We start from the raw sequence: 14048 nt of genomic DNA, 5'->3' as shown, positions 1-14048 counted from the left end.
TTGCCAGTCTTCTTTCTTTCTGTCATCATCTCAGCTTTGGTCAGTATTGTCATTATTTAATCACTTAAAAAAATAAAAATTAAAAAAAAGTTAAAAGAAAGCTAATTTAATACATTTAAGTGATTTAAGTGTAATCCAATACTAGTCTACGTTACACAAGCATCAACTTTTTGGTAAATATGACATGCTGAAATATCTGAATTATGAAGCATATTATTATGCTCTTTATAACCATCTACCTGGAATCATAGTACTACTGGAAAATCAAGCTATTGCAGGCTTTCATAAAGTGTACCCTAAAAAAGGAACAAATCAAAGCTCTATTGACAGTCTTAATTTCTGCATTCCATGAGTTTTCAATGTTTGACTCTGCAACCTTAACTTTTTCTTTTGTTTGTTTGTTTGTTTTGTTCTGTTTTGTTTTGCATGTTGGTTTTTTTTTTTGGTTGTTGTTTGGTCGGCTGGTTGGTGGTTGTTTGTTTTTGGTGTAAAACATGATGACCATTTATGTAATCCTTCACATTCTTAAATAATTGGGATTCTCACCAGTCTGAGACTACAGTTCCATCACTCCTTTGTCTACTGATGTTGAGCTAACATCAGCAGGTTCAAGAAGCAGTTTTCTACTGTGGCAGGCTTCATGTTTGCCTGCCAGGGCAGACTTCTACCATACCACCACCATAGCATGTCCCTTCTTTCCCTGGGGAGGCTTCACTTTGCAATAACAAAGCTCATGGCAGCAGCAGACAGATGAATTCCTGGGCCAGGATCCTGTTCTTTGTTTTTGACATTCTTGTTGCTACTGAAAACAGAAGCATGTAAATAAGTGAGGTTACACACCCATCAAGGGTGTGTAAAAGCAGTTTTGCTACTTGATATTATGCTGGGAAGGCATTTCAAGTGTGGTCCTACCAGGTTCCGTATTGTTTAGTCTATCTGATATTTCTGCTAATGATTTGGATAATGGAAAAAAAGAGAAAATGTGTAGAATTTGCAGATGATGTCAAGTTGGAGGGAGCTGAAAGCTTTTAAGAGGTTAGAATAAGAATTCAACATGACCTTGATAAATTGGAGGCATTGTCTAAAATTAACCAAATGAAATTCAGTAAAGAAAAATGCAATGTGCTGTGGTTAGGAAGAAGTAAAATGCTAGTAAAACTAGGAGAAAATGGGCAGGCAACAGCACCAGGAGGAAGGTTACAGTGCAGGGCAAACTGAATGTGCATTTATTATGTAACACTGATACAAAACTAAAAATAATAATAATTTAATTCTGTGTCATACTGGAAGGAAAGAATGGGAAACACAAGAGGTAAATATTCTGCTTTACTGGTATGGTGTCCAGCTTGGGGCACTGCACACACACAAAAAAAAAAAAAAAAAAAAAAAAAAAAAAAAAGTAGATATACTGGAAAGCATCCAGAGGGCCAGAGGGGGAGTAATGAGAATGATAAGAGGTTTAGAAAACTGGAGCTATGAGGAAAGGTTGAAGGAATGGGGTTTGTTTAGTCTAGAAAAGAGAAGACTGAGCAGGGACATGATAACAGTCTTCCAATACATAAAAGGTTATTCTGAAAAGGACAGTGATCAGTTTTTCTTTATGTCCACTCACTATAGTACAAGAAGAATTTAGCTTACTTTACTGTGAGGAAGATTTGGTTAGATATTAGGAAAGTCTCTGTCACTCTAACGAGAGTTAAGTACTAGGACAGGCTACTTTAGGAAGCTGCAGAATAGCAGCAGAGGTTTTTAAATGAAGGTTAGACAAACATCTGTGACCTTGTGATTTGCAGGGGCTCCAAACCAAGCCAAATTTGAACAAATTTTCTCAGGGATAGCATAAGACACACCCCTGGCAGCAGTGCATGTTTCCTGACAAAGTCCTGGTTTCTGGTGGAAAGCAGGAAAATACTAGAAATTGTCAGCAAAACCAATTCAACTGTTTTCATGCAAACTGTTTTTACATGAGCTCTTTCCCTCAGACCTGTTCTGATATACAGATGAATATTTTGGATGAAACTATACTCAGAGAAAGACTCTATCCCAGGCAAGCACCTGAGTAATTTCAGCCCAAATAGTTAATCTGGCAAATTATATGCAACCAAAAACAGGATCTTAAAATACAGAGGATTAGGCAACCTTAATTATAGGTGGTGTTACCAAGCTCCACACATAATTTTTATTACAGTATCAACCCAAAGATCTGGCCAGGGTCATGATCCTGAGAACTCAGCTAAGGGCTGAGATGAAGGAGATTAAATAGGCACATGTGCAAACAGTCAATAAACTCACAAAAACTCTTCATCAGAAGATTAGTAGACTGTCCTACCTCTTGGTAGGGTCAGTTCTTAGTCTTGTCTGGAAATAGGCTTTGTTCATATGCTCAGTTCAAAAGTCTTATTGATTTTTATTATTTTTATTACACATTTCTGTTTGTCTCTTGATCTTATTGGATGATTTAGCTTGAGTTCTGAAGATTTTCTTTATAAATTTAGGAGCTAGAAATACAACTTTGAAAACAAAATAAGAAAAAGTTGTGAAAAGGGGGGGGGGGGAAGGGGGAAAAAAAAAAAAAAAAAGGAAAAAAAGAAAGAAGAAGAAAAGAAAGAAAGGAAAGAAAAAAGAAAGAAAGCTGAGACTTTCACCCAAGCACCTGCCCTGAGGAGTCAGCACTTCAAGCAAAGTGCTGTGAGACTCGTAATAATGTCATGAGAGTTGGCAACCCTACTTAAGAGTGTAATTTCCATTTCTTCTGAACTCCCTTTATACCAGCAAAGTCATCAAACTGTAAAAAAGAATAGACCCCTAATATTAGAAGTAATCCAACACTTTTCCATTGAAAAGTAAACTTCTCAGCAGTCTTGCCTATTTTCAAATGCAAAACCTGTGTGACAGTATCCCCGACACAGGTATGGTTGCAGCTGAAATTCCATTCCCAAGCTAAAGGAAGGCTGCTGTCAATGAAAAAATCACATAGGATCTTCCTTTAGATAGGGGGAGGGGGATGTAATTAAAGCAAACATATCTCTATACACTAGAGAGAGGAAAAGAATGTCATTGTTTTACATGCTAAATTAAAAAGAGTAAAATAAGACGGGAGCAGTAGAAAGATGTTGATTAAAGAGTAGAAAGAGTCTGAACACATGGAGCGTGCTTCATTTTGTATGTTTGAACTCTGGCCATGAAAAGCCAGTTAGCGTAGGAGACTTGTTAAAGCCTGTCCCACGACAAGACAGTAAACAGAGGTAAGTGGATTCCTCCTCTACAGAGGGACTAGTCCTGCTGCAGCAGGTGCACACCTGCACAGGCACCCACAGGCATGGGCTCCTGGCTGTGCCTTTCCAGCACAGAGCTGGGATGCAGGCAATGTCTCAGCAAGGGACTGAAAGTCCATCGTTTACTTCTGCAGGCTTCGGCTCAAACACAAGCAAGACTATTTACTTAAGCTGGAATAGTATGCAAGGGAAGTGTTTTCAGATGAGATCTGGCCTTTCAGTTTTACATAGATTTTGCCCAACATAAAAGAACCCAGTGCTAGGCAGTATATGATGTCTTTCAAAGAAAGAGACTTCTGTTTGGATGTCATGCAAAAATTTTGATACAAGCATTGCAGAAGTGGTTTTCTTCTTTCACTCCCTTCCCCTCATGATATTCTTTTGTTATCAAGCCATCATCTGAATGAATGTGTGGAATGAACTAAAATTTGTTTTCCAGTTGTCTTTGCAAAATATCCAATTAAAATACTGAGAATACATGTATTTGATTTAATATAAGCTTCTGTTCAATGGGCATAAATCTTCAATCTGTCATTTGGACAAGGCCATATCATCCAGAAATCTCATCCACTTGTGTCTCCATAGTTATAGAGTAGGATGAGTTCAAGAATACTTCTACAGACAACAGTGCCAAACCAGCACCATGCCAGCACAACCCATCCCAGGGGAATCCAGCCATGGAGTCAGGTCATTTTATAATTTGAGCTTTTGATGCAATATGCTCAAGCATCTGAAGTGTCAATGCAGAAGGATTAGGCAAGTATTTGATATTTTGGTCTCAGTGTGAGAAAGGACAGTCATCATTTTGACTACATGTGAAGAAGTTTACTTCAACCAGAAAACACTGCCTCTCCCAGAGAAACAGGTTTTGAGATGGGCTGAGGCCTCTTAGTTCCCAGTCATCCTTGAAAGAGTTAAAATTTCTGATGTTTCTGTGGAAACACTTCATAGCAAAAGTTCTGGCACATGAGATAGACTTTATAGCGCCTATAGATGTAGTTGCTCTATAACTGGGCATGTAAAGAATTTTGTGTTTGTCTGGCTTTATCTTATTATGCACATTGGCTGCTGGGCCAGGAAATCCAAGACCTTTTACCTATATCTAGATGGAAAATAGCATAAAGTGAGTCTGGTACAGAGGATGATTCCAAAAGCTAGAAGGAGCTAGTTACTTCTTAATGAAACATTTAAGTACCTAATTCTAGACATATAAATCTAAATATTCGCTAAGATAGCAGGGTTTAAAATTCAAAAGAGCTTTATATCAACATTTAAGGGAACATAAAGCTGAAATGTTCTCATAATTTTTGAACATTTTCAAGTTTTCTAGGTCATGCATTACTTATCTCAAAAGGTAAATTTTCTTAGTGATCTCTTAACTCCTGAAGGGTTTATTTTAAGTATTCAATATCTAAGTAGAGTGTCCCAGTTGGCTAGAATAATATAATATCTTCTAGCTCTACATACACTCCATTATTGCAAGCTATCAAATTGCTGCTAAATTTTTTAACATAGCCACTAGCTTTGCTTGGTGAGCAATTTTTCATCTTCTCTTCAGAAGCAGAGACCTGGAAGTTTGTAGGATTTCATACCAGTCCTCTGGGATTCTTTCTCAACTCAGTGATGTTCTGGGATTTGATCCTTTTGCACAGGGAATTAGGTCTAATTCTTGATAGTATGTAGCTGTATTTTACTTTTAAGGACATGTGTCTGGCACTATATTAATGTTGTCTGATATATAACAGTTATTTGCATCATGAAAAATTCATTTTTGGTAGAAGATGAAATTTATTTAGGAGCACCTGTTCCTGCAATTGCAACACACCATGTTAGCAACAATACTTGCTTCAGAACCCGCCCTTTACTTACATTTCAGTTGTGCAAGATGTTTAGAACATTTTGCATTGAGGTTTCTGTTCTGTATGTAAGTCAGTGCAGCTCCCTAAGCATTTTGTAGCCATGAAATCTTTCTGATGTTAAATAGCATCACGGTGTACAGGCAAGTCTATATTCTAGAGACAAACTATTCCAAAACAAACCCCACAAAGTCAGTAAAATCAGCTAATGTTCGTCGAGATTCATCAGTGCTTGCAGATCACATCCACCTTCTCTGCCAATTAAACACTTTATTCATTGAATGTGTTTTAGAAAATGACCTTCAGTAATGTAGAAGTAAACTACTGTGAAATCATGGACACTTTTTGAGTTAAAGGAAACTTTATGGATTCACACAAGAAATATTGAAAAACTGGAGTTCCTTCTTCACCTTTTTCTAGCTGAGCAAAATTTCTTTCCTTGTCCTCCAGCTCAACCACAGACACAAATCTCAATGATAAGAATCACCTTCCAGGTTCCATTCATATGCATGTATATATATACAAAGAGAGTAAATTTATATTTGGGAAGAAAAAGTATAAGGACATGCAAATGTCAAAAATCTGTATATGTAAGTCATTCAGTAACTTCAGGCACACCAAATGTTTAACCTCCAGAAGCAAAAATTAATTGTTTTATCATAAATTCACAGATTCTTACCATATGTTGTAGATTCACTGAACAGGGCTAAAGTCAACTCTAGTCCATAGAGGTCCTGTGCTGGTTTCTGCCTCCTTATCTTCCACACTGCAGACAGAGTGGGTACGTGCTATAAGACACAACAGGGAACATTACTGATAATTTCTGATGAGGTCTTATTACCCTCTTTGGCCTGTTCAAAACAGAAAAGATTTGAAACATGAAAAGGGCTCCGAAGCATCAATTGGTGGATGCTACACACACATCAAGCTACACACACACACCCACGCAGCCCCTGTAGGAAGCAAAAACATGGTTTCCTCCTGATGGCTCCTTCAGAAGATCTCAGAAGAAGCAGATCAGAGGATGGGGCTGGAGGCACCTATTGAAGGAAGAGGACGTGTAGTACCTACCTTAGAAAGAGAACAAGTGGTTTCAGAGATCATACTGACTGGGCTGACAGAGCCAAGCCATCTGGGTTTTCTTACATTTAAAATAATGTTTTTTCCATGTCCTAGAGCAGTCCAAGATCCCTAATACTCGGAGAGAATTACAGTAAACTTTACCTATCTGAGCATATAATTGTTGTGCAAGTCTTAAACCTGCAGCATGCAGGCATCTTGCTTTTCAAAACAAAGAGCTTCAACAAGGTTCTCATAGAATAAGATAGCTAACAATTTAATCTAGTTAGCTGCATACAAAATTAGTAATGGAAATGAAAAGAAGCATCTTTCTCTCTCCTTCAAAAGCTCTTCCCTCTGAATCTCTTTCACTTACTTGTTATATTGCCATCTTAGATAAAATCTACAAGGCTGATTTCCCACTGACTGCCATCCAGGAACACTACCTGCAACAAAGGATCTGGCCTCACCCTATCTCTCTGTGAAATTAGTAAAACTTCCTTTCAGTTACTTTGCATACCTTCCCTCTACTTTCTTTCTATGGCTTAAAATTACTTTACTAACTTACGTTACTAATTAATGATGTGAAATAGCAAAAAAAAAAAAAAAAAAAAAGACCTAACAGCCCTAATGCTGCACGGGTTCCAGTGACACACCTGAATGAGGTGATATCTTTCTCATCCCTACAGCAAGCACAACCTATGCAGAAAAGAGGGGGTAATGTAAGTAGCCTTTTAAATTCCCCTCCTCTCAGTACAACACACAGTGAAAACATCATATGGGCACACAGGCACCTGCCCAAGTCCTGACTGCTACCTCCTCTGCCAAGCCTATGGAAAATTTCTCTAACTATGGAAACAAAATAAATAAATAAACAAACAAATAACAAACTTAGAAAAAAAAAAAAAAAGAAGAAGTGAAGGAGGGAAGGAGGGAAGGAGAGAAGGAGGGAGGGAAGGAGGGAGGGAGGGAGGGAGGGAGGGAGGGAGGGAGGGAGGGAGGAAGGAAGGAAGGAAGGAAGGAAGGAAGGAAGGAAGGAAGGAAGGAAGGAAGGAAGGAAGGAAGGAAGGAAGGAAGGAAGGAAGGAAGGAAGGAAGGAAGGAAGGAAGATCTTACTATTGTACTGCCATTTTTTCTGGTGGTAGCACTCAGTTGCTAAGAAAGTGTCAAGTCTTGTTTCTGCCTCCTCACGGACTGGCTCTCACTGCTCTCTCCTTGTCTTTTGCATTAATGAACATGCCCTTCTGTTCTTCTCCCTTGTTGCAACCTTTCAACTCATCAGTCTGTCACTTAGTAGTAGCTTCTGGAGGGCTCTTCCCAAGGACATTTCATGTTTATTCAAGTGTTGGTGTGCTGTATGACCAAAGAAGCAGATCTGTTGTTTCCAGTTAGATTTGTTTATTTCCCAACGCCACTGTACCATATATTCCCATACCAAAGGCAGGAGCTCAGATACCATGCTGAAAACAAGTCAGAAGACAATTTTCCTCTTGAATTCCCTGTATTTGTACATGGTCCATGCTATTGTGATTCATTTGTTTTTACCACAAGATTCTGCTGAGCATAATGCATAGTAAGAAAGTACAAAGAGCAAGGCCAGCCCTTAGCCATATAATGTAGGTTTAACTTGCAGAAGGAGTGAGAGGAGCATCCCTGGAGGTCTTTAAAAGACATTTAGATGTAGAGCTTAGGGATATGGTTTAGTGGAGGACTGTTAGTATTAGGTCAGAGGTTGGACTCGATGACCTTGAGGTCTCTTCCAACCTAGAAATTCTGTGATTCAGTGATTCTGTGTGAGCTGTACATACATTGTGTGGGTACAGTGGGATTGGGGTAGAAAAGCTCTTTTTCCCATGTTAAGTGTATGTGGTGGTTGCTGCTGCATGAACTGAGGTTGGGCACGGGCATTTTGTTCCCTAGCCTGGCTTGTCCCTGTGTAAGAAATTAAGCCTGGGTAAGGAGCCTTCTTTGAAGTGATGTGGTATTTATTATGCTGGCCTGACAGGAAACAAAATGAGTCTGTAGATAGTTTAAGAAACTGCTTGAGAGTTCTTCCTTCTTCAGGAAACTCTGCACAGGAGCATACCCAACCCTCCGCTGGCTAAGCAATACCATAGCAGCTACGCTGTGGGGCATGCAAAGGATGCTTTTGGCTACACAGAGGCATAAACACTCTTGGATTACTTTCTGTATTCCACAGGGTAAAAGCCTGTGAAGAAATACCTACTGAAGAGTAGTTTATGTGCTGTGACATGCTGAAACAGCAGTTCCTACTCTCTCTGAGCCCACAAAAAGCATTATGTGGAATTGCCTATGGTGGCAAATATAGGAAATTATGATAATATTTTTTATTTAGAACAAGCTACAAGAAGAGCAAAGAATGTAGCTCTAACATAATGTATGCAGGTGAGCATGTAGAGTAGGGATACAACAGGATAACAGCAAAACTACCATCATAAATGGCAAAAGCTACAATAAAATTACTTCAAGCTTTAAAATAAAGTGCATACACTAAGAGGATGACAGAAACTAAGTCATTAGCATTGCAAGAAAAGCCACAAGTAAAATAGGTGAAATTCAAAGCTTGAAATAGTGAGCTAGTCTGCATCATGGGAATACATGAATTAAAGATGTATGTAAATATATTAGAAAAGACAGAACAAAAGGAAAACTGCCAGAGGAGGGAATAGCCCTTGCTCCCTGAAGTGAGCACTTGACAAGGTTACAGGATGATCGCAAAGGTGATTGTGATCAACAGAGAATGAAAGGCTGAAGCAGTCCTTGGAATAGATAGCTTCATCGAGCAGCGAAGTCCACCAACCTCCTCAGGCCGTACTGTCAGCAACCCAGTGGCAATGGGATGCACAGCTTTCAGAAACTTCAAGATCTTGAAGACTACTCCAAAACAGATCTAGGTCTAGATCAGTAAAGTAAGGGATCAGCATTTAAATTTTGAGACCCTGAAATGTGAATGCGAGCACCCTCTTGTTGAGTTCTGGATTCATACCAAGGAACAAAAAGGATGGATTGGTAGATAGAAGGTCAGCTAGCTGTGAACATCTTATCATGAACTCCGGCTAACAAAAGCGGTTAGACAAACATTGTCTTTCCCTGTGTCTCACAAACATAAAAAAAAAAAATCTTCCAGGATGCAAAAGGAATAAAAACCTGAAAGATCCATTGGTTGCAGACATAATCCTATGAATTTGTGAAACAAAGCAGAAGATATATGATTCTATGATATATTGCATAGGTTACAAATTTAAGCTGCCAGTTATACAGTCTGCTACAAGAACAGGCAATGTATTATTTCAGAACCTGAAGGTCTACAGCTCAAGTCAAGGAATAATTCTTCTCCCAGTTAGATGCCACAAAAAATTTGCTTCCATTGTTTTATTTACCAAGATAGCTATCATTTCACATCCTACTGCATTCCTTATGTTCCACTTCTCTCCTCTCTGGGATACTGAGGACTGCTCAGAACTGAACGAGAACAATGCTTTTTGTCATCCTCAATGACAGGAAAACAAAGTTCAAAAGTGTAACTACACTACTTAAAAACCGACATACTGATTCAGACCACAGGTCAATCTAACCTATTTTCCTGTATCCAGCAACAGATTTATAGGAAAGAGTTTGAAAACAAGGTAAGCATGGACTAACACTTCAAACTGTCTAGACCTCAGTAACTTGAAGCTGGAGCTTTCTTGGCTGGAAACATATCTATTTAATGGCTCTTGGTAGATCTTTTTCTTCCATGTATATGCTCCATTGGGTTTGAATCCATGTAAAACTTTAACACCTACAATATTTTTCAGCAAGGGGTTCCACAGCTATAACTGTTTTTCTCAGTGACACCATCTCCTTCTGTCTACTTTGAAACTGCCACTTCTAATTTCATTCAATGATTGTGTTATACTATAAAATAAAGCAAAGAGCTGTTACCTACCTATAGTATCTGTTTTGCTCTATCCTCATCCTCTGGTTTATATTTTCAACACCAACGAACAGGTTAGTATCCTCATTACTAAAAGATCCATAAGCAATTGCAGCAGAAAAGTTTATTCCACTTAGTTCAGATCTCAGAAAGAGAATATTGAATATGAAGATTAAATCTGATTCTATGCAATTTAACATAATTGAAGGAGAGACAGTACCTCTTGCTGTCTTCCTAGAGGGCTCAATTCCCATTGAACTCAGCACCTTTCAAGACCAAGCTTTGAGATGAGAGGTGTCTTCCACACTAGGTTCCACCAGACCCAACACCTACTCAGGTCCAGCTCAGTCTGATCACAGGCTTCAGGTCCTGGTCCCAGCAGACAGCAACAGTCAGGGGTTTTCTGGTCTGCATGGAAAATGTTTTCCCATATTTTTGCTGTATGGATAGTCAGGCACCAAGGCATATTAAAGATACCTGCATGAGTGGCATATTGGATACCCTCTTGTGTCATCTGATTTACAATGAAAATAAGTAAATGAAAAGAAAAAAAAATCTTAATGGAAAAATACTTCTGTTATCTGAAAATAATATTACACAAGTTTCTCTTTTTGGAATTTATCCATTCATTTTCTTCATAAACATTTACTAAGGAGAAAACTATTTTATGAACATATGGCACTTGTCTCTGTTTTGGATGTAAAAACGTCTGGTATTTTGCTGACTTCATTTCATTGTGAGTCACTGTGTAGCTTTGTATAAACACCGGGGTATTTTCATCAATTAGAAATAACTGAGATTTTCAACATAACATTCCCATATTTACTTGTGCTTGAATAGTTCTGCTAATGTCCCAGACAATACACATATAGATATAGAAACTGCACATGCAGGATCCCCATCCCTAAAAAATTCCAGTCAAAGAAATAATGCCTGAGGAGCCATGACTCTGTCCTAAAACCACACTATGTCCATTAGAAAAAATCCTACATGTTACTCTCTCTGTAACTGTGTGGTTTTCATCATTTAGTGTTACTGAGATGAGGAAAAAGAAATAGTGTTTGAAAATCTCATTCTAATGAAGCAAACCACTTTTATCAAATGAGTGGGCTGTTTCTTAAGATAATAAGAATAATCAGAATCTCATCTGATTGCTTGAGAAAAATTGTGACATGTGCCTTCATGTTGTTCGCTACAGGACACCCAAAGTGAGATTATTGCCCCATCAGTACTACAAGAATGAGAAATGAGACTGATGCTGTCCCAGTTCTGGAGCACTGCAGAGGAGAGAGGACACCAGAAGTACTGCCCACCCCAGGAAGCTTGTAAAAAAAAAAAAAAAAATTACTTTAATCATGATTCAAATCACAGGTACAATGGAGAACCTAGACAGCAAGCCAAGTCGCTGCAGTAGCATCTCTAGAAGTGGCGAAGACATGATCATGTGTGGTGGGACATGTGGAGTCTCCTTCTCTGGAGATATTCAAGGCCTGTCTGGATGCCTACCTGGGCAACCTGCTCTAGGGATCCTGCTTTGGCAGGGGGCTTGGACCCGATGATCTCTGGAGGTCCCTTCCAACCCCTACAATTCTGTGATTCTTTGATCAGAAAGAGGTTAGAAATGGGAAGTGCTTATTGTATTCCTGAAGGCACTTCCATGGGAGACAGATGCGGGTTCAAATCCTTTAGGAGAAAAGAGTGTCTCTAGACCAAGTACCAGGATAACTGCTCCAGCCATTGGGCTAGAAGGTAAAATAGAGATAAGAGCTGTGTGAAGTAAGCCCACCTCATGGCTGAAATTACACCTTCTGGTCAATTTACTTCACAAGGCAAAACAGAAGCATCTCCTCTGACCCTGCAGTAGTGAAAGCGGCTGCAAGCCCTGCTGTTTGTCCTCCCACAGAATGACACTAGATGGCAGCAATTAAAGTGGCAGCAGGAACTTCAGATCTCCTTGGCCCCAGGAGGCAATCTGGCAACCAGTCAGCGTGGTGTCGGTGGCCACACCTGATAGTCACTGCTTCTCTGGCTACCTTGGTGCTTTGGAGAGTGCCACAGGGCTCGGACGGCTTGTATGCCATGCCTTCCATGCAGGCATGGAAGCAGAAGCACCTGTCCTGTGACTGTTGTATTAATTCAAGCTTTTTTTCTAAACTGACTTACACATATCTGGTAGGTCTACTTTGCACCTGAGGCCTCTTTGCCTTCATTAAAATGACTCTTTTTCCCAAATGTGTAAGATGGGTGCTACTAACCATTCTGTTGTTCTGATTGCTACTTTGGAAATGAGAAGGTTAGCTTTTGCATAGCACTTGATAAATACTAACCATAATGACCTTGGTAATAGCAATTCCAGAATCAACCAGCACAATATTAGATTGATAATGTTATAACAGCTATTCAGACGCTTTGTTTTACAGCCTCCCACTTCTGAAGGAAGCTGCTGGAGGAAAAATCTGACTCTCCAAAAAATGAGCAGCATTAATATAGGGTATTTTTCTTTTGTTCTAATATGATGAGACTTCACTGCCAGCAAAATCACAGACTATTCAAAGTTTAACAAAGATGTATAAAAAGACAATAAACAGCAACCAACATTAGTATTTCCTTTGGAATATTTGTGTGCTTCATTTCCTCTGCACACTAGTTTGGTTCAATAGCTCTGCCACAGTTCAAGCTGTCCCACTCCTCTGTTATAACTGTCTTTCCTGGGGGTTTATTGCCAAGTTCTGAAAATGTGCTTGGGGGTTAAATCTGAATTTCAGTCTTTCAGCTTGGAGGGGAAAGAGAAAAAAAAAAAAAAAAAAAAAAAGTATCCATTGCACATTAACTCAGATCCTGACTTTGAGCTACTGAAGATGAAATCCAGTGCTTAGTCACTGATGAGAACCATAGTCATTTTACTCAGTATCTCAAGACTAAATTGCTTGTTACGACTTCTGGTGCTGCAATGTGGGATAGTCACCTAAAGATAAGTGCCATATAAGACAGACAAACCAGCGACATCTTTGGTTGAGTAATTCTGGCAGTGGCCACGCTATCTGTCTGCCAAGGCACAGGGAAGTAGAAGGGTGGGGCAGGGACATGAACTGTCACTGTGCATAAGCATACAAGAGGTGAGAGCAGGGGCAGGTGACCCAGAAGGAATAGACACACTGCTGAAGCATGCAGGGACGGGTTTTGGGAAGCCAAAGCCCACCAGGAGTTGAATCTGGGAAGGAACATGAAGGGCAACAACAAAGTCTTCTACAGGCATATAAGCATAAAAAGGAAGACTAGGAAAAATGTGAGCAGGTGCTTAATGGAGCAGGAGACAAAGGACATAGAAAAAGCCAAAGTTCTCAATGACTTTTTCACCTTGGTATTTACTGGTAGGAGCAAGCTTCAGTAATCCCAGGCCCTGACACCAGAGGAAAAGTCTGGAGTAAATAAGACTTACCCTCAGTCAAGAAGGCTCAAGTAACATGTAAGCAAAATGGATATAAATAAGCCCATGGGACTTCAAAGGATGCAGACACACTTGCAGATGGAGTTGACTAATGTCATTGCAAGCCAATCTCAATTATCTTTGAAAGGTCATACTAATCATGAGAAACTCCTGACAACTGGAAGAGAGCAAACATCACCCTTGCCTTCAAGAAGAGCAAGAGGGAGGATCTATGAAAATCCTTTTGGAAACCTTTTACATCAAGAAGGACAACAAGATGACTGTAAATAGCCAGCATGGATGTATGAAAGGAAAACCATGCCTGAACAACCTGGTGGCTTTGTATGATGAAATGACTGGCTTGGTGGAAAAGGGGAGAGCAATAGACGTTGTTTATCCTGATTTTAGCAAAGGTTTCAACACTGTCTCCTGTAACATGCTCACTGGCATACTGAAATACGGGCTAGGTAAGTGGACAGTGAGATGAATGGAAA

General features: G+C 39.4%; 1 long non-coding RNA gene across 1 annotated transcript; it reads right to left on the bottom strand.

Moving 5' to 3' along the window:
- Positions 1-382: 382 nt before the first annotated feature.
- On the bottom strand, positions 383-13722 carry LOC311426669. The gene is made up of 3 exons (XR_014686946.1): positions 13567-13722; positions 5811-5919; positions 383-802 (listed from the first exon to the last, which is right to left on the bottom strand). It is a non-coding gene; the product is annotated as an uncharacterized lncRNA (long non-coding RNA).
- Positions 13723-14048: the final 326 nt, after the last annotated feature.

The sequence above is a fragment of the Aythya ferina genome, assembly GCF_964211825.1.
Source record: "Aythya ferina genome assembly, chromosome: 1".
Classification (NCBI taxonomy): Eukaryota; Metazoa; Chordata; class Aves; order Anseriformes; family Anatidae; genus Aythya; species Aythya ferina.
Note: the sequence above shows the minus strand (reverse complement) of the source record. Positions and strands in the feature narration are given on the sequence as shown.